This window comes from Petaurus breviceps, unplaced genomic scaffold, assembly GCF_028583685.1.
Source record: "Petaurus breviceps papuanus isolate PSGF00001 unplaced genomic scaffold, PetGlider_PUasm1.0 125, whole genome shotgun sequence".
Lineage (NCBI taxonomy): Eukaryota > Metazoa > Chordata > Mammalia > Diprotodontia > Petauridae > Petaurus > Petaurus breviceps.
The window spans coordinates 9,690,060-9,712,523 of record NW_027185653.1 but is presented as its reverse complement, the minus strand read 5'-3'; the positions used below and the strand labels follow the sequence as shown (position 1 = coordinate 9,712,523).

The 22,464-nt window shown below is 38.6% G+C and overlaps 1 pseudogene; it reads left to right on the top strand.

Annotated features, from left to right (window-relative positions):
- The first annotated feature begins 8,016 nt into the window (after positions 1–8,016).
- Positions 8,017–11,213, top strand: LOC138163635 (NEDD4-binding protein 1 pseudogene; annotated as a pseudogene).
- Positions 11,214–22,464: the final 11,251 nt, after the last annotated feature.

Genomic DNA, 22,464 nt, shown 5'->3' with positions numbered 1-22,464 from the left:
TCAGTGGAGGAATTGAGGTGAAGCTTTTGAATAGTGACTCTCTCAGATATTGATGAATTGGAGTAAAGTCTCAGTCAACTCATGCTACTTTAGGTTCTGATCATTTTACTGTAAAATTCTACCAATAAGTAGATAACAAAGGAAACTTCCATGCATCTCAATCACCCCATCAATAAAATGGTTAGTAAATAATTCTTGTATTATCTACCTCAAAGAGTTGTTTTGAAGATCAAACAAGACAAAGTATTTATGAAAATATATGCATTTAAACTATGGTTTATATTTGTATTATTCCAATCCAAGACTAAAGATTGAGAAAAGGCTATTGGACCTGGCAACCAGGAGGTCATTAACAACTTTGGAGAGAACAATTTGGGTGAAATGATAAGGTCCAAAGCCATATTGTAAAGACTTATAAAGAGTGAGCGATATTGGAGGCATCTATTTTATACAGTGTTATTTCAAAAATTATTCCTCATAATGTGCTTTACATTCCAGTCAAATTATAATATTAGCCAAGTGTTTAAGCTCAACATCCCATTGTTTTATTTTATGCACTTACACAAGTTATATATTATGTCTAAACTGCTAACCTGATGCCTTGCCAAAATGATGCTTAATTTTTGTTGAATTGAATAGAAAAGAACATATGGGTTTCATGGGGAATGAAGGGTAAGGATGAGTAAAATATTACTCTGAGATTTCAAGCATGGGTGACTAGAAAATTGCTATTACCATCAATAAAAATACAAGAATTTGGAGGAGGAGCATAGCCGAGGGTGAAACAAATCTTTACAATTTTACACGGGTTATATTTGAGGTCTTAAATGACTTACAAGTACAGCTGCATAGCAGGAAGTTGAAAATGCAAGATTAGAAGTCAGGACTGGAGATATGTATTTGGAACTGGTAGCCCTAAACTATGAAGCTAGAGGAGATTTCCAAAGGATGTAGTATATAAAGAGAAGAGGACTCATTCAGGGCTTTGGGGAAAGAATAGGAATTTACAAAAGAGACCCAGAAGAGCATCAAAGGAAGAAGTAAAATGGGGGGAAATGGAAGATGATGAGAAAGCTGATGATGATCAAGGGTCACATAGAAGAGTTATTAATAGTGTCAGTTGTAGAAAGATCAATGAGAATAAAGAAAGTGCCTTTGAATTTGCCAATGTGAAGACCACTCATGATAACAAAGAGAGCAATTTAGCTAGAATATTGGAGACAAATAATAGATTGAAAGAGTGAATTCAAAGAGTGATTCTAGAAGTTTCTTAGCAAAAGAGAAAAGAGAGCGGGTGATATCTAAGGCAATTTAACTTTATCTGTTGAACAATAGAGAACCATTCAAGGGTTTTTGAGCAAAGTAAAATGACCAGATTTTTGTATTAGAGAAATCAATTACATGATCTACAAATGCACAGTTATCCAGTTGAATCATCAATATTTCTCTCTACCTTTTAACTATCATAGATAGCATTGCTAAGCTAACAACCATTCTTTCAGATTTTTCAGTCATTTTCCCCAGATCCTTCTATCAAACTTTTAACATTTGTTAAACTTGTTGACTCAGTAGAATGGAAAACTGTCTCACTAGTGACACCCAGTGGCCCAATAGTTTTTAGAGTATATTGCTACCCTGTTATCCCTATTTTTAAGCTTAAAGGTTGATCTCATAACAATAGAAGTTTTGAGCTCTAGAGATTAATCAAGAAGAGCTAGCCTGTACAGTAGGAACATCAATTTATGTGAAAGTGATTTATTAAAGGCCAGGCTTTCTTATGTGACATGATGGAAGGGAGAAAAAGAAACTCATTTTGTCATTTTTTTTCATCTTTCTTGAACTATGTGGATTTTAAGTCTGAGGTTAAATTCAACTCTGTTTCAAGGTGAGCTTTGTTCAAAACTAAAGAAGAAAAAATACCACCAAATATCTTTCCAGAGTAAAGAAAATGAAGATTATGTGGGTTTATAAATTTCCCATAACTCCTCTTGAAAATCAAACAGCACTTGTAAAAGAATATTTCAATGAAAAATTAGAGCTTTATAAAAAGCTTGTGAGAAATCTTACCCAGTTCCTGGAATCTCACACACTCCTTGGAACACAGAGTGTTGATGAGCTAAAGGAAACATAGATTAAGTGTCATCATAAACTCAGGAAAAATATGCCCAGAAAAACAAAATAGAGATGTTTTTTAATGACTTTAAAAAAACCCTAAATGCTTCATTTAATACTATTACAAGAGAATGTTACTATTGTAATGAGAACACATAGGGTGCCAATTTAAAATCAGAAAATTCAGGTGCAAACACTGCCTCTTTCATTTACAACTTTGCAATTTGACAAACTTCCTTAATTTATTTGGACTTCAGTTTCCTCTTCTGTAAAATAAAGGATTTGGAATAGATGGCTTCTGATGTGACTTTCACCTCTAAATCTATAATCTTATGACAGTAATACTTATATAAACTAATAACTATATGAATTTCTGATGACTCTTTTAAAGTTATCTGTGGCAAAATAATGTAGAAAAAAACAGATAAATATATACAAAAAACTATATCCTTGTCCTGCTCAGACATTCTTTATCCTTTCCTCCCTGGAAGGTGAAGTAAGTTGCCATTCTCTGAAGCTAAGTGGGATCCTCCCATCTCTCTTTAGGCAGGTTCTCACAAGGGGATGACCTAGGTGGTACTTTCTTCACTCCCAGATACGAAAGGAAGTCCATAGCTGTGGTTCTAATACTTGACACAAGCTGTATTACCTCAATCTCTTTCATAATCATTAACTCATCATTTAGGAAAGGGAACAATTCCTTTATCCAAACTATCATTTAAAAGCATCTTTCCCCCTAAGGATTCAAAACATTTTCACTTATCAATATCTCTTATCTTCTTTCATTATTAATAAATCTCAATGAGATGAGGAGCCCGATACTCCTTTCATGCCCTTTCACTGAAGGAGTTGGTACTTTAAAGGGCTCTTAGCACAAGCAATGAATGGACTGAGTTTCCAGTGATTCCCATGGATTACTCATGATGCTTAAACAATACAAATTTGGCTCATGGAGCTATTGGCAAATGTTGTACCAACACTTCGCTGTAAAATAAGCTTCCTGCTTTTCACTTGTTTCTTTAATCAAGAAGAATTCCTTAAACAAGTAGATTATGTGCTGATGCATTATTTGCGCTAGGAAGTACACTTTCCTGTCAGGTACAACAATAGAGGGAAGTTGTTACATTGTTTAATGTGTTATCTTATAGTATCATTTATACTAATGACCAAAGAAACATAGTTTGATGATTGTGACATCTTCCAGTACTACCAGACAACACAGTTTTACAAAATGGTAACTGAAAAATTAATAAAGAGAGGGTCAAATGCCCTAACCCTTCAATTATAAATGGCTACATGCTTTTAAAATCTTTATTTCTAATATAATAATATCAATTTATATTTATATAGTGTCATATACTACTATGGTACTTTTATATATACTATATCATTTGTTCATTACATGAATGCTCTGAAACATTAATATTCCTTTCAGTTAAGGAAATTGAGGAGTCAGAGAGATTAAGCACTTTGTTAAAAATCATAGGGTCTGCTATTTAGTGAAGCCAGTGTTCTTTGCAAGAAAAAGTAACCACTGTTATAAGCTTCCCTACTTAGTTGTTCTTGATGATATAATAATTTTCAGTTCATATCTCTTCACCTTATGGTTCACTTGTAAGGAAGAACAATAATTTGGTCCTTTCCAACTCAACACCAGCCAGAAAAATGAGTCTTCGAGAAAGGTTCAGAATTTCCTCATGTGACTTGGAGAAGGTGACTTTCTTTCTTTTGTTTTATTTAAAGCAATTGGGCTTAAGTAACTTGCCCAAGGTTACACGGACATTTTTTTTGCGTGTGGATGTTAAGTATCTGAGGCCGGAACCGATCCCAGGTCCTCCAGACTCTGGGGCCAGTGCTCTTACTCACTGTGCCACCTAGAAGGTGACTTTCTATTGTCTACCAATTTTTTTTATATTTAAAACTCATTTTCTCTCTTATAAAGGTACAACACTGCCCAAATGGCCTTAGATCTAGGATAGAACTCATATTGTTGTTGAAGGTTTGAACTTGCCTCCTATATATATATATATATATAATTTTTGGAGGGCAATTAAGATTAAGTGACTTGCCAAAGGTCATATGGCTAGTTTTGTATTGAGTGTCTGAGGCCCTCCTGACTCCAGGGCCAGTGCTCTATTCACTGTACCACCTAGCTGCCTGTCTCCAATGTTTTCAAGGGATAGGAAGGAACAGGTCACAGAGATTTTGCAAGGTGGAAAGTACTTAAACATGGCCTAACTATTCAAGAAATAACTGATAAGATTTAAGGATAGAAAGGTTTTCAATTCCATCACTTTATAAGTTTAATTCTCTGCCCACAAGACTACATGCAGATAATGCACCCATTTACTCACTTTTCAAGTTTTCTCTTTTTGTTCTGAAAGATCCAGCTAGGATAGGAAAAGGAATTAACCAGTTGTCTAGCTTTAAACTATTTTAGGAATTTTTTTTATTTGATAATTCATTATACATTTGTGAACCTTTTCCTGCCTTGTAATTTCAATGATGCAATATTGAATAATGTAGCTGTATAATATCTGGTTGTATACACATCATATGCACATATTCCTACTAATGAATTGTAGACTTTCCAACAATGCATGATATGCTCACCTGCCAGCACTTGCTTCTTTTTTTAGTTAAATTTTATGTTTGTTATTAGTTTACATCATTCATTTCCAAAAGAATTAGAGTTACAAATTTTTCCCCGTCTTCCCCTACCAACCACCCCAAAACAGCAATCCCACTGAATACCCCCTCCCCCAATCTGCTCTCTCCTATATCCTCCCCTGTACCTCTTACAACTTTCCAATAGGGCAAGGTGGACCTCTATGTCACAGTGCCTGTATATCTTATTTTGCAATTACATGTAAAATAATAATAATTATACACACACACACACACACACACACATATATACACGAACATTTGATTTTAAAACAACAACAGTACTGTCCTACTGTCCTTCACCAGTGGACAGTATTCACTCTCTGTCTGCAGGACAGTCTCAGTAGCTCTGAACCAACAGAAAGGTTCCCAGACCCCTGCAACAACAGCACTGTCCTTCACCAGTGGACAGTATTTACTCTCTGTCTGCAGGACAGTCTCAGAAGCTCTTAGCCAACAGCCAGGTTCCAGGACTTCTTCAACAAAAGGACTGTCTTTCACCAGTGTACAAATCTGGCAAAACAACATCAAAAAAGACAGACAAAGTACCAGCAAAACAGCCATGTCTCCTCAGTCCTTGGCAGCTCCGGGGGCAGGTCTCAAAAGTCCAGGGCAATTCAAAGTGGCCCTCAGCAATCCTCTCAGTCTCTCTCTCTGCCTCCACGAGGGTGCTGCTTCCAAAAAGTCCTTCTGCCTCTTTCTTGTCTCTCCAAATCTACGTCACCAGCTCCTCCAAGTTCAGGACTCTCTTTTCACATCAACAAGTCCATCCCACAGGTGGGATTAACAAGCTCTGGGTTTTAACACAATCAATTTGAAAACCAAGCCAATACAAGGGAATCCTTATATTCCATTACTATCACAGACTGCTATTTTGGGGCGGTGGGTAGGGGAAAAACGGGGAGAAAATTTGTAACTCAAAATCTGGCGGAAATGAACAATGTAAATCAGAAGTTAATAAAGCATTAAAAAAAAAGAAAGAAAGAAAGGAGAAGCTTTGTTAGTAGAAGCATCCATCCCTATCAGTTGGAAAGGAAGCACTGTGGACAAAGAACCCAGCTTTTGACAGGGAATCACTCTGGTTTTTTCCTCTTGTTTCATTGGCAAAGTCATTAAGGATACAGGTCTGAGTGGGGCAGATGAGGTGATTTCTATCCCTTTGTTGTGTATGAGGAACATACATTGAATAAGGGAACTGCTAGGGAGAATATTGTCTAGTGAGACTGAAAAGATATGTTATCAGATTCTGTAAAATCTTAACAGAGGCAGTTATGTTTTTTTGTTCTAGAGGCAATAGGGAATCATTTTGAGTAGAGGGTCAATGTGGTTATACTGTGGCTTTAGGAAAAATCGCTTTGGGTGAAGTAAGATGGATTTGGGTGCAGAGAGATAAGACAGGGAGCCTGATTAGGGGGTAATTGATGTTATTTGAGAACTGATAAAGTCCTGAACTTAGGACTTAGGTTGAATGAGCAGGGAGAAGGGTTCAGATTCAACATGTTGAGGAGGAAGAAATGGCAAGATTTGCCCACTAATTGCCTATGTGGAGTGGAGAGTGAGTAATTGAAAATAATACCAAGGTTATGAACTGGGGTGACTGGGACGATAATTCTGCTTTTAAGAGAAATAGATAAGTTTAGAAGAAAGGTTTGTAAGGACACATAATGACTTCAGTACATGAAATGTTCAGTTTTAGGTGTTTCTGGGACATCCAGTTTGAAACGTTCAATGAGCAATTCATGATATAGGATTTGAAATCAGATGAGAGACCAGAGACTGTATATGTAGATCTTAGAGTCATCTGCATAGAGATAAAAAGTAAATTTACAGGAGCTGATGAGGTTTCCTAGAGAAAGAGTATAGAGAAGGAAAGAGGTACCAGCTCCAAACCTTGGGAAACACTCACTGTTAGGTGGCATGATATGGATGATGAGCTAACAAAGAGGTGGAAGACTGATAAAAATAGGAAGAGTGTTTATAAAATAGTGTCATAAAATAAAATCAAGTTGAGGGAGTATCCAATTGGAGATGGGTAGTTAGCAGTGTCAAACATAGTAGACAGGTTGAGAAGGTCCAGTAGGGAGAAAAGACCATAAGAACTAACAGTTACAGGATTAAAGGTAACTTTGGAGAGACCAATGACAGTTGCATGATGAGGTTGGGAATCAAACAGATTAAGGAATGAGAGTACAGAAAGTAGAGACAGTACATGATCTGACCACTACTCAACCGAGTTGAACTTCTGTCTCTAGAGAGCTTTTATTAAAATTCAAATAGGGTACCATAAAACAGCTTAACAAACGAATACAAATCAATATTTATAAATAGAAAGTTTGGGGAATAATGGGGTGAAAGTTTAATAGTAGTACTATTGATAATTAATAAAGAGAATGATACTTATATAATTCTTCAAGGTTTAGAAAGCACTTTACAAATATTATCTCATCTTATCATCATGACAAACCTGAGAGGTAGATGCTTTTATTATCTCTACTTTACAGATTTAGAAACAGAAGTAAACAGATGTCATGTAACTTGCCCAGGTCCATACAGATAATAAGTTTTTGAGAAGAAATTTGTACCCATATCTTCTTGATTCCAGTTCTAGTAGTCTATCAACAATGCCATGTAACTGCCTCAAGGGAGGTGGAGTGGCAATGTTCTGGAACACTGATCACTGCTGGGAGGCCCGTTATAATGTTGGACACTGAAATACCAGAGATGCAGTAAGAGGATCATGGGGCAGAAAAATATCAAAGATTAACTTGTAAGTCCAGCCTTGGCAAGAGAATTCCAAGTGACTAAAATGTAGAATAGATATGACATCTTTGTTATCTCAAATGCCTAGAATAACATGAAGAAGTGAGATGAGAAATGAGACAGTATAGGAAAAAAGGTTCAGGAGAGGTGTCTTATGAATTTTTTTTTTTGGTGGGGGGGTGTAATGTAATGCCAAGGAAAGGCAACTTCAACTTCCCAAGGTTCAAAATACCAGCATAGGTGCTCTCCATTTTATTCAGTGACAAACCAAGAACAGAGAAGGTCAAAACATGACATCATTCCAAATACAGCATTTAATAAGTGTGATTAAATAATCTCCAAGGACTACCCCACCCCAGGACCTTCCAATCATTCAATCAATTACAAAGTCTCTGTTCTAAATACTTCTCCACCCCTAGGCTATACCTTAATTAAGTCCACCACAAAGCCCTTCTTCTCAAATGGAGATTAGTTTCCAAACATAAGGTCAAAAGTTCCCCACCCCTGGATCACAATTGAATCTACCCCAGAGTTACATCAAGTTTAAACACAGCACTTAATACCCAAATGGAGGTCTTTTCTTCATCTTGACACGAGGCAAGTTCTCAGCAATCTTAGTTCCTGGGGAGACAAGGCTTAGCAAGGCCATAAGATACATTGCCAATCCCTTCATGAATTTATCCTCTGTCTGTAGAACAGTCCTAGAACCCCTGAACACATTAGCAAAGCCCTCTCCCAGGATTTCTGTAAACATACAACAAGAAAATCCTTCTTCAGGGCTTCTGAACCAACAGAAAGGCTCCCAGACCCCTGCAACAACAGCACTGTCCTTCACCAGTGGACAGTATTCACTCTGTCTGCAGGACAGTCTCCAGACTCCTGCAACAACAGCACTGTCCTTCACAAGTGGACAGTATTCATTCTGTCTGCAGGACAGTCTCCAGACCCCTGCAACAACAGCACTGTCCTTCACCAGTGGACAGTATTCACTGTCTGTCTGCAGGACAGTCTCAGGGCTTCTTAGCGAACAGCCAGGTTCCAGGACTTCTTCAACAAAAGGACTGTCTTTCACCGGTGGACAAATCTGGCAAAATAACATCAAAACAGACAGACAAAGTACCAGCAAAGCAGCCATGTCTCCTCAGTCCTTGGCAGCTCAGGGGGCAGGTCTCAAAAGTCCAGGGCAATTCAAAGCGGCCACCAGCAATTCTCTTAGTCTCTCTCTTTCTCCACGAGGTGCTGCTTCCAAGAAAAAAGGTCTTCTGCCTCTCTCTTGTGTCTCTCCAAATCTATGTCACCAGCTCCTCCCAGTTCAGCACTCTCTTTTCACATCAACAAGCCCATCCCACAGGTGGGATTAACAAGCTCTGGGTTTTAACACAATCAATTTGAAAACCAAGCCAATACAAGGGCAACTTTAAATGCCATTACTATCACAGGGGGGCACAGAGCCAAGATAGTAGAATAAAAGGAGGGATTTGCTTGAGCTCTTCCTAAACCCCTCCAAATACCTGTAAAAATTACTCATAAACAAATTCTAGAGCTGCAACAAAATGTCAGAGTGTAACAAATCTCCAGCCCAAGACCACCTGATAGGTCAAAAGGAAAGGTTTATCACACCAAGCTGGGAGCAGAGTGAAGTCCAGTGTGGGCCCAGTCAGCACGGACAGGGCTGGAGCAGGCCGTAAGGGACTGAATCACTGGCAACTATGGTGGCATCAAGACTTCCCAACCCACAAACACCAAAGAAAACATAAAAGATAAGTGGGAAAACTCTGTCAGACCTGGGTGACAGAGGAGCATGGTCCATCCCCAGCCCCGGGGAGGCAGAGGTGGTAGCAGCTGAGGCACCAGCAGCAGTAGTGGCTGTTTCTAGAGATTCCAGCCCACAAACCATAGGGGTAGAAAGTGGCTGATTAGAGGGGGAGCGCAGGATTCACTTTACTGGTGCTGAGGTGAGATTCTCTTGCTTTCCTCTGCTTATATCTGGGTGGCAGTCCTGGGATGAGGAGGAGTGCTGGTGTGGTGGAGCTTGTGGTGGAAACGGAGAGGTAATCCTCACAGTTCCAAGGCAGAAAACAGCACTTGTGGTCAATCATAGACCAGAACACAGGACAGGAAAGGAGTAAACACCTTTCCTTAAATCATACCACCCGGGAATAACTTAAGGTGTGCAGGGTTGTAGAAGTATCTATGAAAACAGCTGCACAAAACCACTATATCTTAGGACAGGACAACATATCTCCCCTCTTCCACTTAGCTGAAGCAGAGGCCTACCTTGACAAAAAGCAAACAAGTTACTTAATTGGCTGAGCAAATGAGGATGTTAAAAAAAAATAAAACACCTCAGACTATAGATTCTTACTTTGTTGACAAAGAAGACCAAAACACACAACACAAAACTCCTACATCCAAAGCCTTCAAGAAAAATATGAAGGCCCTGGCAGGTGGAAGCTGCAGCGAAGGGGATGGAGGGCGGCCATGCCTTCCCACAGTTGCCGTCCTGCCGCCCACAAAGCAGGAAGGCTTAGTTGAGTTTGCGCTCCGCGGGGGCCCGGAGCGGTGGCCGGGGAGGGCTCCGAAGCCTGCTACCGCCAGTCGGATCTCTAGATGGGGCCTCTGGAGGCCGGGCTGGCCCAGGCCCTGGAGGAGGAACAGCCATGGTGGGGTGTGGGCCAGGCCGTGCTGGATGAGTTCACGGCCCCGGGGGAGAAGATGGCGCTGCTGCAGGAGAACTGGGGCCGCATCGACGGCCTCTTTGGGGTGCCCCTCACGGTGCTGGTGCTGCCCGATGCCCCCACACCTCTGTCCGCGCCGGGCCGCATCTGGCTGCAGCTTAACGGGGCCAAAGAGCCTGTAGGTACCTCCAAGTCATGGTCTGAACAAGTTCTTTTCTTGTCGAGGGATTGCGATAGCTGTTGAATACTTTTGGAAACTTGCCAACAGAAACATTACAGTATTCCTCCCTCAGTGGAGAACAAGGTGTGATCCTAACATCACAGAGCAGCACTTCTTGACCCAGCTCCAGGATCTTGGAATATTATCATTAACCCCAGCTTCTAGGGTCTTTGGAGCAAGAATTGCTTCTCATGATGACAGGTTTCTGGTGTACCTAGGTGACAGAACTAGTAGCATAATTGTCACCAATGATGACTTCAGAGAATTTGTGACTGAATCAGTATCTTGGAGAGAAATTATTAAAAAAAAGGTTGCTTCAGTCTACATTTGTTGGGGACATATTTATGGTTCCTGATGATCCTCTGGGAAGAAGTGGACTTAGATGAGAGGAATTTCTTCTTAAAGAAGTGTTCCTTGGGGATTTCCCACCTCCGCCAGGAGCTCTGCCAAGTGGAGGAATGCATGAAACTGCCTTCAGGGTCCCCAGCACCAATGCACCCAGCACCAGCCAACAACCCACACCCCCAATTCAGGGAGTTCTTCCAAGAAACTGGATTCCCCAGCAACCTAACCTCCCAATCCTACAAAATCTAGCCAATATCCAACCAAGCCTGACAATTCCACCACAGAGATCCCCAGCAGAAACCAAACAGCTGAGGGAAGCCCTCCTGAAGATATTCCCAGAGTCAGAGCAAAGAAGGAAAACTGATCAAATCCTGACAGCACATTCATATATGAGAGGGCTGAATGCATTGTCAGCCATGATATTGGATTAAGGGTATATTGGGGAATTTTGCAATCAAAGCTCATTGATTAAACCTTCAAGTAGCATCTCCACATCTTGGGAATTGAAATAATGTGAAGAAATCAATTTGTCAATATAAACCCTATTTGAACAAAACAGAATAAAATGTTTTGTGTATAAAGTATGTTTTCCAAAACTGGCTTATATATATATGTATGTGTATACATATGTACATATATATGTATGTGTATATATATGAATATGTATGTGTGTGTATATATACACACATATATAGATAAATGATGCTGCCATTACAGACTTAATATTAACATTTTCTGTAAAAAGAAAGTCTAAATTTTCTGCCTGTTCAGAACTGTTTCATAGCATCTTATTCTAGTGTATTAACATTTTTATGTGTTTTTTAAACTACTTTCCTTAAAGATGAAAATGTTGGCAAAAATGTGATTATAATTAGCCTTATAAAATAAAGAGTAGCTTTCTTAAGGAAAGCATGATCTCTTAAAGTATATTTTCTTGAGGTGAACGTGTTATGTCCATTGACATGAAGTATGCCCCTTGAAATAAAAGTAGGGGGTAGTTACACCAGAAATGCTTTTGCCTGTTGGAGATTTTGTTTGTTTGTTTTGGGGCTTGGGGGCTTTTGTAGTATTAGTATATATATATGTGTATATATATATATATATATATATACATATATATATATACACATACATATAGTATATAGTGGACAAGTAATGCAACTAGATGGCACCTTCTACCTTTTGGTTTTTGATGACCAAGGGGAATGCAAGCTTCTTAACTATGCTAGACCTGAAAAGGTCCTTAGAGTTCTCTTAGTCCAACCTCCTCGTTTTATAGAGGAGGAAAGTGAGCCCCAGTGAGGATAAAGGACTTGTCTAAGGTCTCCCAGCTGGTTAGTGGCAGAGCTAGAACTCCTGATTCCAAGCCAGTGTTCTTTCCACTGTGCACTGCTCCCTCCCCAATGAACCCGTTTCACTGAAATAAGTTCTTAACATTGAAAGACAGCAGTGAAATATGAAGGAGAAACTGATTCAGAGATCCCCAACAATTGTGGTAAACAGGTACGTCCATTGTCCACATGTGGGGCTTTTGATTATGTCTTATATGCAGACTTTGCCAGAAAATGGTTTGTTTGTTTTTTTTTTTAATTATCACAAGTGACCCAAGCCAATAAAATAGCATTAGTAGCTCTAAATGGGAAAAAAAAAAGAAAAATATGAATTGGTTGCAGGCCATGGGAAAGCTCAAAAGGGAATTTGATAATCAAGTAAGAGAAGTAAAGGAAAAATTAGGAAGAGAAATGAGAATGATGCAAGAAAATAATGAAAAATTAGTCAACAGCTTGATAAAGGAGACGTCCTGCCCCCAAATACTGAAGAAAATAAAACCTTAAAAATAGACTATAACAAATGGCAAAAGAGGCCCAAAAAGTCAATGAGGAGAAGAATGCTTGAAAAATCAGAATTGGGACAAATGGAAAAGGAGGTCCAAAAACAAACTGAAGAAAATATTTCCTTCAAAATTAGCATGGAGCAAATGGAAGCTAATGACTTTATGATAAAAGCAAAAAATTATAAAACTAAACAAAAAAATGAAGACAATGTAAAATATATGATTAGAAATAACCACTGACCATGAGAATAGATCCAGGAGGGATATGTTAAAAATTATTGGACTACCTGAAAGCCATGATAAAAAAAGAACCTAAATGTCATCTTTCAAGAAATTATCAAGGAAATCTGTCCTGATATTCTAGAACCAAAAGGCAAAATAAAAATTTAAATATTCCTCCAATCACCTCTTGAAAGAGATCACAAAAGGAAAACTAGGAATGTTGTAACCAAATTTCAGAGTTCAGGAGCCAAGGAGAAAATATTGCAAGCAACCAGAAAGAAACAATTTGAGTGTCATGGAAATACAATCAGAATAACACAAGCTCTAGCAGTTTCTACATTAAAGAACCAGAGGGTTTGGAATATGATATTCCAGAGGTCAGAGGATCTAGGATTAAAACAAATCGTCACCTATGTAGTAAAACTGAGTATAATAGTTCAAGGGAAAATATGGACATTCAATGAAATAGAGGGTTTTCAAGCATTCTTGCTTAAAACACTGGAACTGAATAGAAAATTTGATTGTCAAATCTAAAACTCAAGAGAAGCGCAAAAAGGTAAACAGGAAATGGAATCATAAGGGACTTATTAAAATTGAAGTTTTTCTATTCCTCTGTGGAAAGATGATGTTTGTAACTCGTGAGACCTTTCTCAGGATTGGGGTAGTTGGAGGGATACACACATACACACGTGTGTGTAGATAGATAGATAGACAGACAGACAGACAGCACAGAGTGAGTTGAATATGAAAGGCTGATATCTAAAAAATAAAATTAAGGGGCAAGAGAAATATATTGGGAGAAAGTTAAGGCTTCTGTCTGAGAAATCAAATATAAATCAACAGTAAAGTCCCAGGACTTCAGTAACAGCAGTAAAGTTTTCTTTCAGGGCTTCTGTCTAAGAATAACAGACAGGGTGCTTTTGTCTGACAGAACTACAGACAGAGTTCTACAGAGTGCCGACATAACACACATTCTCTCTCTCAGGTCACAAAAAGTAACACAAATCAACAGAGCACTGAAATCGCAAGCATTCTCCTTCTCAGTTCTGCCTGGTCCCAGCCATGCTTGAGAGTTTTTCTGCTGGGCTCTTTTCTGTTCCAACATTTCCGTTTCTCTCTTTCAGCAAGTTGCTTCCCCCGTGGGCTCCATGTGACGATTTTAGGTCTATTAAGGGCAAATTCTGTTAGGCCAATTAAGGGCAACACAATGTGTACTGTTTTTGACAAAGACTTGATACAATCAAAGGCCAGGTTCAAAGGTACTTGAATAGCTGAAATAACAACAAAGTACTCCTTTATTTGCCATTACACCTTGATACAAAAAATATTCTAGTAAACCCTTTGTTAGTCAAGTAACAAGCATTTATTAAGTGCTTACTACATGCCAGGCATTATTCATACAAAGAAAGGCAAAATATGAACCCTGTTCAAGGAAGTGACATTCAAATGGGTGACACAAAATACAACCAACCAAGTACAATCACCTTTGCTAAAACTTTTTTTTAACTATAATTTGATACAGCAACTGACATTTTGTTACTCAGTTCAACGCTGTGTTGTGTCTGATTCTTTGTGACCCCATTTGGGGTTTTCTTGGCAAAGACACTGGAGTGATTTTCCATTTCCTTCTTTAGCTCATTTTACAGGTGAGGAAACTAAGGCAAACAGGATTAAGTGACTTGCCCAGGGTCACACAGTTACTAAGTGTCAGAAGCTAGATTTGAACACAGGAAATAGAATCTTACTGACTCCAGACCCAACACTATATCTACTGTGCCACATAGCAGCTTGAGTAATTGATATATTAGGAAATAATGTGGGCATAAGAAGAAATACACGTTAGTCTATGTGTGATTTTAATTATGATAAACAAGAATACAGGAAATCACACCATTTCATAATAACCCCCAATCTACAAGTCTTCTGAAGTCTAATACCACAAAATAAGCTTCACATATTGTAGATGTCCAAGTGTAATAGCTGTGGATGGAGAAGGGCTGTTCTAAACCCTAGAATCCTAGAAATGCTGCTTGCTGAGGCTTCCATCTCTCCAGTAGCCCTTGACTTTGCTAGCCTGTCTGGTAGAGAACCATGGGGAAGCCAAAATCATGAACTTCACCAAGCTTCAACACCTCATTAAATTTTGTGTATGTATCTGTTAACTGTCATTGCCACTTTTTGGGAGGATTGCCAATTGAATGAAGTCTCCATTCAACTCCCAGTTTAATGTCATCTAAAAATCTGAAAACAAAAAAACTAACTTCCGCCACCTCATTAGAGACTTAGATAAAAAAGACAAGGAAAGGAACTCTTCCTGCACTAGAGACTTCCCCCCTAGATGATAGCAACAATATAATGGTCACTCTTTGGAAATGGTTACTCAACAAATTCCCAAATCCATCTAGCTTACTTCTTGCCATCTTGTCTCTTAAAAAAGCAGAAGTGACAATTTTTTTTCTTTTTTTCTCTCTTTTTAAAATTTTTAGGTTACATCATTCATTTCCACAAGATTCTGAGTTACAAATTTTCTCCCCATCTCTCCCCTCTCCAGCATCCCAAATTAGCGATCCCAACGAATATCCCCTCTCCCAATCTGTTCTCTCCCACATATTCCCCCATCCCCCTTCCTACTTTCAAGTAGGGCAAGGTGCATTTCTATGACCCAGTGCCTGTATATCTTATTTCCCAGTTTCATGTAAAGTAATAGTAATAATAATAATTATATATATATGTATAAATTTGAACATTTGATTTTAAAACTTTGAATTCTAGATACTTTCCCTTCCTTCCTTGTCACCCCTATTGAGAAGATAAGCAATTCAATATAGTTTGCACATGTGTAGCTAAGAAAAACATTCCCATAGTGGATATATTGTGAAAGACTGCATTTCCCTCCATCCTATTCCACCCCCCACTTGTTCTATTCTGTACTTTGATCCTGTACCTTTTCAAAAGTGGGTGCTTCCAACTTCCCTCCCTCCCCAGCCTGCGCTCCCTTCCATTATCCACCATCTCATCCCCTTTCACCTATTCTCCTGTAGGGTGAGATACTCTATTGAGTGTGTATGCATTTCCTCCCTAAGCCAAATTCAATGAGAATAAGCTCAACTCATTCTCTTTTGCCTTCCTGTTCTTCCCCTCCATTGTAACCCTTTCCCCTTGCCTCTTTTATATGAGATAATTTATCTCATTATGGCTCTGCCCATCACCTCCCATTATATTTCTCTCTCACCTTTTAATTTCATCTTCTAAGTATCATCCCTTCCTGTTAATTTGCTCCTCTGTCCTCTTCCTATACACACACACTCACATATGTATTCATACGCCCATATTCCCTCGTGTATATATATATATATATATATATATATATTTCCAATTCCCTTCAACTCTTCTCATACTGCAAAAATGTTTCATAAGTTACACTTATCGTTTTTCCATATAGAAATATAAACAGTTCAACTTTGATAAGTTCCTTATGATTTCTTTTCCCTGTTTACCTTCTTGTGCTTCTCTTGCTTCTTGTAACTGAATGTCAAATTTTTTATTAAACTCTGGCTTTTTCATCAAGTATGCTTGAAAGTCCTCTATTTCACCGAATGACCATATTTTCCCCTGAAACATGATATTCAGTTTTGCTGGGTAGGTGATTCTTGGATTTAATCCCAGTTTCTTTGACCTCTGGAACATCATTTTCCAACCCTTCCATCCTTCAGTCTAGAAGCTGCCAGATTATGTGTTATCCTGATTGTGTTTCCACAATATTAAAATTGTTTTTTCCTGGCTGCTTGTAATATTTTCTCCTTGATCTGGGAATTTCAGAACCTGGCTATAATATTCTGAGGACTTTTATTTTTGGTATCTTTTTCAGGAGGTTATTGGTAGATTCTTTCAACCTCTGTTTCTACAACATCAAGGAATTTTCATTGAGAATTTCTTGAAGGATGATTTCTAGGTTCTTTCTTTGATAATGATAGTCAGGTAGTCCAATAATTTTTAAATTATTTCTCTGGCCTCTATTTTCCAGGTCAGTGATTTTCCCAATGCCTTCATATTGCCTTCTATTTTTTTTATTTGTTTGTATCTGTTTCATAGAATCTTGATTTCTCCTAAAATCACTAGCTTCCATTTACTCCAATATAATTCTAAAGGAATGATTCTCTTCAGTGAGCTTTTGAGATTATTTTTCCATCTGGCAAATTTGGCTTTTTAAGGCATTCTCCTCATTGCCTTTTTGAGCTTCTTTTGCCATCTGAGTTAGTCTATTTTTAAGGTATTATTTTTTTCCATCAGGTTGTTGACTCTCACTTCATAATTTTCTTAAATCATTCTCATTTCTCTTCCAAACTTTTCCTCCACTTATCTTATTTGGTTTTCAAACTCCTCTATGTCCTGTAGCCAGCTCATATTCTTCTTGGAAGCTTTTGGTGCAGGATTTCTCACTTCATTGTCTTCCTCCTGTTCCATGCTTTCATCCTTTTTGTCCCCAGAATAGGAATTGAATTTTGGATTCCTGTGCTTGCTTTGCATCCTTTGCTTCCTCATGTTGCCACTCAATTCCTTGAATTTTGAGACTTTTGCCACAGTAGAACTCTTCTACCAGAAAGGGACAAATTTTCCCAATCACTGGAGTTTTCACAGCTGATGGAGCTATTAGTTAGGTGTCCTCTCTGAAGCCTCAACAAGCTTGGGCAAAGTAGTAACACACCCCTGGACCTTCACCCTATACAGCAATCCAGATCCAAGCAGTTTAGAGCAACAGCGATTACCCCTCAGACTGGTTGCCTGGTCATCCTACATTCTGCAGGCCAGGAGCCCTGAAGCAGCACATCCACAGAGCCTCTGCTGCTTCTCGCCCCATGGGCAAAGGCCTGATCACGTTCCTGAATTCCCTGTTCCTGCAAAGTCTACACTGACCTCTCACTTTGTCTTTGGAATCAATGGGTTGGTAATTCGGGAAACCACCACAGCTGCTGGTGATCTGAAATCCCTCCAGCTGGCGGCTGGGCAGGCTGCCTTAGGCTAAACCTTGGACTTCGAGGGGTCTCGGCTTGGCTCCCAGAATGTTCTGCTGGCCACTTACTGCCAGCCTGCTGGGATCTCTTCAGTGGGAGGTTAGCTTTTCTCCATCATTTTGTGGTTTCTGTAGCTCCAAAGTTTGTCTAGAGTAATTTTTTACATGAATTAGAGGAGGCGGAAGCCAAAGCCATGTGGAAGTCCTTTTTCTACTCTGCCATCTTGACTCCACCCCAACGACTATTTTTTTCAAAGTTTTGATAAAAGCCAAAGTAGTGGTAGCATCAGTATGATCAGAAATGGATCACAAGAGACAGAAGGCCATTTTGTATTTTTCTACATTTTGAGGCACACCATTGTGAAAGTGGTAATGATAAAAATTTACAAATACAGCAATGGAAAAACTTTGCTAAGCAACCTATTGAGTACTCACATCAGTCAGAATATAAAACAATGAGATATTTTATAACTAAAGTATTTGCCAATGACACGAAAATTATCTTACATAGCTTCCAAACAGAAGAATTCCCTTCCAGGGGTGAACTTCCCTAAATGTTCCTATTTCCAGATGATATACTACAAAAATGAAGGAATCATAAATTTGGGGCCCCACACCTCAATGACCTTAAGGGTTATTGAGTCCTACTTCCTCATTTTACAGATGAGGAAATTGAGACTTGAAGAGTTCAAATGACCTGACCAGGGCTATATAGCTAGTAAGTGTCTGCAGGATTTGAGCTCAGGTCATTCTGATTCCAAAGACCAGCTTCATTATACCACATAGTTCTAGGGCATAACAAAACATTTTCTATACAAATATATCAGAATCACTATCACCCAAGAAAGAAAGATATACTATCTCTGGAGAGGCAGTATACACCTTCACCTTTGTCATTGGGTTTAGATCTTCGATGAGATGACCTTGAGGTTAAAATAATAAGAAGGAAGCCATCTATGATCTTGTAAGATGCTCTATATACACCTAAGTTACACCATTGTGGGAAAAATGGCATTATACTATTTGGAAAAAATATACTATCTAAATCTAACTTTTTGAGAGCTACATCAAAAATGTCACCTGACCCTAGTAACTCTTTGAGAATGCTAGAGACACTTGGGGGAATTTTGGGCTCCCCCAGGTCCTGCATCCCCACAAAGTATTATTGTTTTAGGTTACTTGTTTGAGTCCACCCAAACTTGTGTTTTGGGTTCCCTTCATGTGATTCACAGGTGAATTGTGTACTCACATTTGTGAGATGATTTGTGTATGACATGTGCCAGTACTTCGGCTAAATGACTCGTGTGTGTGACTTGGGTGCATATAATTTTGTCAAAATCCTAAATAATCTAAATCTTTCAAAACCTGGGGAGAGTCACATCTTTCTGCCTCTATCTGTCTTTCTATACCAAATGATGTAAGAAATTTCTTTCTAAAATGTTCAGATTTGGGGATTTGTTCTCACAAAAACTAGAGTTTTACTTATTCTTCCAGTTTGGTTCAGGCACACCAGGTTGTCCCATAAAACAGAACCACTTAAAATTGTGGGAGAGGTGAAATAGGACCAGGCCTTTCATTTTCATGAGGTGCAATTGATGGTTTTCTACCTCTGATGGCACAGGAAGGCAGGCAAAAGCTAGCTTAGAGTCTGGAAACTTCCAGCAGGTGAGACTCCAAATATAAGAAGTTTATGAGTAGAAGCAGAATGAAGATACTACAAAGGAGGCAGTTCTGGAGATTAGAGTAGAGATGGTATATCACAAGAATGTTTAGTCCTGAATTACCCCTCACAAAAAGTTAACGTTATTTGGACTACCTGAATATGATTCATTGTACCAACGAGAAGAATAAGTCGTCCAAATGCACATGGTTCCCTATTTTGCTGATGCGTCAAACTATAAACAAGTATTTATTAAGAGTCTTCTATGTGGCAGGTACTGTGCTTGGTAAGAAGTACAGAGAATGAAATTATCTCTACTTACAATGAGCTCTCATTGATACATAGGATCATAGACCTTAAAGGCACAATAGACCAACTCCCACATTTTACAGATTAGGTAATTGACGTTGAGAGAAGTTAAGTAACTTATCCATGGTTCTGCAGCTATAAAATGTTATAGGCGGAATTTGAACTCAGCTCTTCCTGACTCCGAGTTCAGTATCTATTTTACTACTTAATGCTATCTCTCTAACCCTCTGGCACTCCACACAGACTGAATCCTTTGGACTTATCTCCACATAGGATGTTTTGCCTTTTCTTCTTCAGCCTCCAAATCTATTCCCCTCCCCCTCTGCATCCTCCATGTGTCTCTCTCCTTTTGAATACCTGTGGTTGTACTGGGCACCACCAGAAAAGGCCTGACAAGAAAAGCAAAAGACCAACCAACCCCAAAAGGCAAAGTCTTTTTTCTTTTTTTACTAGTTATGTTCTGAACTGGAGTATATTTCAAATGATAATTTTCACTTTAGAAGCAGCTTTTAAATATGATACATTTCATTTGTGAACAGGAAAAAAATGGTCCCTGGTCATGCAATAAAACTGAGAAATGGTAGCATGCTGCCCAAGAATTATAATGGTATTCTCAAGATCTCCAAAGAATGTCAGGAAAGCCATTAGTGGGGAAGATCCTGAATGATTTATAGACACAGAGAAGAAATATACTGGATGAGAGGTTGAAGAGGGGATACAATCTCCCCTGGGGAAGAAATAATGACTGCAATAAATCCTAATTCCATCAAAATATTTTTAGATGGAATTTTAATTAAGCCTTGAGTGTAATTATGGAAGTGTCAGAGGTAGGATTTGTTTCTCCTTCCCCTACTTTTTAAATATCACATTTCTTTCTAAATATACATCTCTCTCCTCTACTTAGCAAGCCTTCCCTTAAAACAAAGATTTTTTTTTTAAAAAAAGGAAGGTCGGCAAAACCACCTAAAACATCACCTATGTCTCATATCTAACTTTGTACACCTCTCACAGAAACATCTACCCCATGAAAGTTAAGCTAATTTTTTCCTTAAAAGACATTGCAACCATTCTTGAAATTTAATTGCTGCAGGGGTCTAAGACTCTAAGCTTTGACAAGCTTCCAGGTAGTCTAGGAAAGAAAAACAGTTCTGAGGGAATTGAGGTAGGTGGCTCTTCCCTCATGGTTGAGCACCACTAAGTGTCCACTTGAATATATGCTGTATTTTTGCTAAATGGTCTTTCTATGCTTATTATTAATTAGTTGCAATAATAATAACAACAAAATAGCTAACATTTATCTAGCACTTACTGTGCATCAGGTACTATCCTAAGAGCACTATAATTAATATTTGATCCTCACAACAACCATTGGAGGATGGTGCTATTATCCCCATTTTACAATGAGGAAACTAAAGCAAACAGAGGTTAAATGACAAGCCCAGGGTCACACAACTTATAAGTGTCTGAATCTGGATTTGAATTCAGGTCTTTCTGAGGCCATTACCCACACCTAACTGACCCTTTTATTTGATAAACCTCCTTTCATTTACCATTTGGTAGTAGTCAGTGAATATCTCAATTCATTCCAATTCTAAACCCAAACAACCAGAATGAGTGGTCTGAGCCAGACCTGGATTAAGACAGCATCCATGATCACTTACCTATTCAACTAAGGACACCTTTTATAATTGGAACCAAGTTTGTTCATTATAATTACAAATATTCAGTCTCATAGTCTTCATTGCATTTATAGTTTTGTAGTTATCAATAGTTTTCCTGGTTCTATGGTTCTATTTGCTTCATCCTTCCTCAGCTAATATTTTTTCCCATGTATCTTTGAATTCTTTGTATTCCTCATTTCTTAACTTCACATTTATGCATTATACTTTGTTTTTTGTTCATTCATTCAAGTTTTGTACAACTCTCCATACTCCCACTTAGGGATTTCTTGGCAAAGATACTAGAATGGTCTGCCATTTCCTTCTTCTGCTCATGTTATAGATGAGGAAACTGAGGCAAACAGGTTTAAGTAACTTGTCCAGGTTCACATTGCCAGGAAGAACCTGAGGCCAGATTTGAACTCAATAAGATGAGTGTTCCTGACTCTAAGCCCAGGACTTTGTCCACTATTTTACCTACCTTCCTAACAATTTGTTTAACCATTCCCAATTGATGGACACCCATTTTAATTCCAGTTCCAAAGTAATATGAAAAAAGTGCTGCTATGAAGATTTTGGGATATATGGGACTTTTCTTTCTATTGTGACTTGCTTGAACCCATATCTTTCTTACTGTAAGTCTAATAGTCAAGCTACTATGCCATATTAACTATCCAAATATCAATATGCAACAATTCTAATTTCTGTTCTGGCCAGAAACTCTTGAGAGTCTTCCCCTCCCACATTGATTCTTTTGTGAAGACAAACTAGGCCATCTTTTGCCTCAATTCTTGCCTAGTCTTTGATCACTTAATGGGTGTTGACTCAGGCAAACTGAGACCTGGGAAAGACCTTTGCTTAAAAAAGGCCAAGTTCACCCACTGTATCTGGGGCCATCTCTAGTCATCTTGACCTATGTCTTGCCACCGGATACCAAATGAATCAGGAGGAGACAGTGAAGGTGATGATTCTACACAACCTCTCCTTA